Here is a 4783-nt window from a genome sequence, read left to right as displayed (position 1 = left end):
AGGACTGCGCCTCCTTAGTGGAGCTTTCCGATTTAAAAAACTGAAGATAAATAGAAGAAATTCTTTTTGAACAGATGCTTGTTTAGCAGTGTTTTTTGTCTTGGTTTATAACATCTAGTTCAAAAGTAAAATACTAAAAAATAAAAATCCAATATCATAATAATGTACACTATATTCAGGCAAGAGATAGATATATAATCATGGTAGATTTTAACTGAAAGATTGAACTATGTTCTCAGAACAAAGGTAGTTTCAATCTGTGAAATATTCAAGTTGTGATCTTGTGATAATCTAGTGTTCCCCTTAGAGCAAACTACATGTTTGATGTATGAACAGATCTCTTTTATGATAAACTGTTTAATAGCAGACTGACATATCTGTGGGATAACTAAAAACTTGTTATATATTCTGGCACAGAACTCAAAGGCCGTGAGGATTTGGAGTCACATTTAACACGAAAGCCTGACATAAAAGAAAGTGTAACGTTTAATCTGAACTTGATTGCTTGTTTTAAAACCTTTGGCCCAAAACCTCTCGCATCCCCCCCATCCTCTCTTTTTTCCTCTCTCATTCCTGTCCTCCTCTCCTTAATCCTGGTCTATTCCTATCTTGTCCTCTACTCCTTTCAGGGAAGTCGTTATGCAATGAACACACATGGTGTGCGGTCACTTTAATCTGGAGGGGATGACGTGTGTGTGTGTGTGTGTAGCAGAGACCTCTGTGCTCTTAATACTCCAACTGTCTCCTCGTTCATCTCTGTATCACATTCTTTATCTCTAAATCATTTCACATTTCTGTGAACTGACATACAGCTTTGATTCCTTTGCTGTGACCTTTACTGAGGTTGTTTTCTCACCCATTTACCACTCTGAACCCCGCAAGGTCGTTTCCAAGGACACTCTACTCTTGCTGTTTGGCCTTCTGATTGGCTATCTGGCTCTTAAAGCAAAAGTGCCCCCAGTAAGCAGATGACTTTCTGAATCAAGCACTGTAACCTCACGCTCCCCCAGCATCACGACAGACTGCAGAGTCAGCAGTCATACCATCACGGCATCTGAGCTGTGCAATTAATTAAGATGCGCCCTGGTAAAAAAGCACATTGCTACTGGGAGAGAATGTTCTGTTCTCTGTCAAGCAGCACAAAACCATGTTCATATGATTAATTGGCTCAGAATACTGGCTGCTGCATCCAGATAATCTCACACATTCTTCCTATTTTCAGTTTAAGAATAAGGGAACTCATTTGGGGAACTTCCTCCTTTAGATTCACTGAGTTTCTCTGACAGTATCACCTAGTCAGAGCATTCTGGCCTAGTTTAGACTATGTGAGCAATTAGATTAGCACTACTGATCTGATTAGTGAACATACATATACATATATATATACTACCGGTAAAAAATTTAACCATTTAAATGTTTTTGAAGTCTTTTATGCTCACTTAGGCTGCATTTATTAAAAAATAAAAAATAAAAAAAACAGTAAAACTATTAGAATTATTATTAGAATTTAAAATAACTTTTTTTCTATTTAAATGTATTTAAAAATGTAAATAATTTAAAGCTATAATTACTCCAGTCTTCAGTGTCACATGATCCTTCAGATCCTTCATATTATTATAACTGCTGAAAGTTTTTTTGCTGCTTAAAATTTTTGTGGACATTTTTTTCAGGATTGTTTGATGAATAGAAACTTTATGTCTTTACTGTCACTTTTGATCAATTTAATGCATCCTTGCAAAATAAAAGCATTTTCTTTCTGACCTCATACATTTGACCTGTAGTGTATATATTTTATAAATTCCATACAGTTCTGTCATTACAACTAGGGCATGGTAATGGATATGGCAATGTTAATGTATTTGGTCCTGGGGGAATAGATCTGCTACGCTGCTGCTTCTGCACAGCAAGTGCCAAGACTTTCTACTGCCAATACATTCACAGACATGCTGCTGATGCACATATAACATACATGAAATAACCCCCGTAGCAGATCTATACTGGTGGATCTGGGGAAGGAGGAAGGTTTCTGAAAGTGCGCTGCAGACTGCTAACAGCAAACAATCCCACGTATTTAAATGTTTATGTTTAATGTTTAAGTGACCGCTAACAAATTGAGTTCAGGACCTATTAGCCTGCACCATCTAGAGTTTCATGACAGAATTTTGTATCAGTACTATAAATGAATACTATATATAATTGAATATTTATACAAAATCATTAAATTGCACTTACTAATCATTTGCACTTCTGGTATTGTACACTGTATACCTACTTGTAGTACTCCGCAAATTTTTTAGCATTTACCTCTGTTAGAAATTAAGAGTCCAACAAAAGTGCCTTTGGTCTTCGTCTTTAATCAGACATATGAATGAACAATTAACCAGCGCTGGGGAGATAATAGCTCAGCTCCCAAAACGGATATATATGGAATGTATAGTAAAAGTATAAGGGGAGTCTTACCACTTCAACCAATAGAACCATACATTACATCATATCATATCATATATACGTTGTATAACAAATCTATAAATGGTCAGGCTAAATTTTCAGCTAGATATCCTTCTGTGCCTTGGAGTCCAGTAAGGCCTTCAATGTATAACATAGGGAGATTTCACCAGTCAAAAACTGGAGTCCACATTAATGGATAACAGACGTGGACATTACATTCATACAAAGGAATTCATTGTCAGAGAACTTCTGACAACCTTTTTGTGGGGACTTATTCTCCTCAACATTCATTCCTTTACTCTCTCCTGACCACATCAGAGATAGTAATGTAGTAGATTATGAGGGATTCAGTTCTCAAACACACATGCAGCGAATTAGCAGCAATGTTCTCACGCTACTGTGATGTAACTGTCACAGATTAAAATGAGGGTTTATTTGACTGTCTCCCTCTCTTCCTCTATCCCCCATTTTCTGAGTCAGCACAATGACTAAGAGATAAGATCACCTGACCACTGTTGCCATGGAGATGGAGATTTTCCCCCCTTCTACTTCTCTCTGCAGCAAAGGGGGGAGGGGGGGGGGGGATGCTTTCAAAGGTTAAAGAAGGATAGAGCATACATGGTGTCAGCCATTTTGGTTTTTCAAAAAATTTGAAAAAACTTTATTAGCAATATGCCACAGACAATGCTGCCTACATTAACTTTGAGGGGCTTTAACTGTGGTATACAGTTGATTAAACTATAAACACTGTACCAAATGTGACCAAAAGCAACTTAGTAGCCTACTACTGCTTTTGGGAAGACAAGATCAAGCTATACTAGTCATTGCAAAACTCCTTACAAACACTGATTTACAGCAAATGTAAATGTGGGTCCCATAGCTAAGTTTAACAAAAGATCAAAAACAGAACAATGTGTCTCACCTGCATATTATAGAATCACTACTTTCCATTGCAAATCAACCCATTGGCCCTAGGTGTGTGTGCTAGTGCATGTATTCAGAGAAAATGAAGCCAAAACAATGATTGAATCTAGCTTTTTGTTTCTTCTGTGACTGACATGGAGTTATTGTAAAGAGATGTATGAATCTTTAGAGTACATTTATCTTGCTACACTGTCATATACATACCTAGTAGTAGTGGAAGAAGGGTCTGAAGATGGTGGGTCTGAATATACATACAAATTGTACTGTTCATAAACATGAATTTGTGCAATTTATGTTCTTTATAAGAAACATGAATAAATACTTATAGGGTACAGTATATATATTATTTGAAGGTGATAGCATGTATTTGCATTGTAAACTTGACCTCTCCAGGGTCACTGACCCATCAGTCACAATTTGATTATCTTTCTGTCTCTCCTTCTTCCTTTCTTTCTAATGAACTTGACATATTGTGTGCTGTTCTGTTTCAATGTAAATTGGTATGCAGTATAAAGCTATTCTTCAGTTAACCTGTTCATGAGACTGTACTAAGCTGTATTCAGCTTATAGCATTAAAGTAACAATAATTCAATTTACAAAGGTATGAACTTAACAAAGATGTTTGGTACAGGAGAGTAAAGGAAAGAGAAGAATAGATGGTAATAGAGAGTAACATGTGTAGTTAAAATGAAGCATAGGAATAGATGTTTGCCTCAAGGGAAGCATTAGGCATTCTTATTTAAAGAAGCTACAATATATAATTTCATTATTCCAGTGTGAAAAAAAAAATCTACTACAAAACAGACATACAGCACACATAATGAAGCGACCAAAACTGGTGCATTAAAATCAATCTGATAACTGCAATATATATATATATATATATATATATATATATAATTGATTGGATTATAATGAAGCATTATTATAAAACACTAAGATGTTATAGTATTAATGTATGAAAGCAACACAGTTTTTGACACGTTGAACATAGGTAGGTTTAAGGCCTACTGCAGGGTCGACTAGTAGCGGTGTTCTCTGACAACACATTTAAAACATGTAATATTAAAAAAGCACTGAAAGAAACAATATGCCAAACACGTTTACAATACAATAATCATGCAATCACACAGATTATGACTTAGCTTATATGACTAGTTAGTCCAATTTATATAAAAAAATGAGATTTTCTCAGAGAACACGATGATGCTGTTCGACTTTGGAATTCTGCATTACCGCAGGAGGAGCTTTGTCCGCATGCGATTGGTGGCTTGTACCTGCTGCCTGCGCGCTGGTTGGACAGATGATACGTCGATATTAAGGAGTGCGTGCGTCTATTGGCTGAGAGCGTAAATGTGGGCGTTTCTCATGAGGTACTCTTTTATGAGGTCGGTCGGAGAAGCGCATCTCT

This window comes from Rutilus rutilus (assembly GCF_951802725.1).
Source record: "Rutilus rutilus genome assembly, chromosome: 17".
Taxonomy (NCBI): Eukaryota; Metazoa; Chordata; class Actinopteri; order Cypriniformes; family Leuciscidae; genus Rutilus; species Rutilus rutilus.
Note: the sequence above shows the minus strand (reverse complement) of the source record.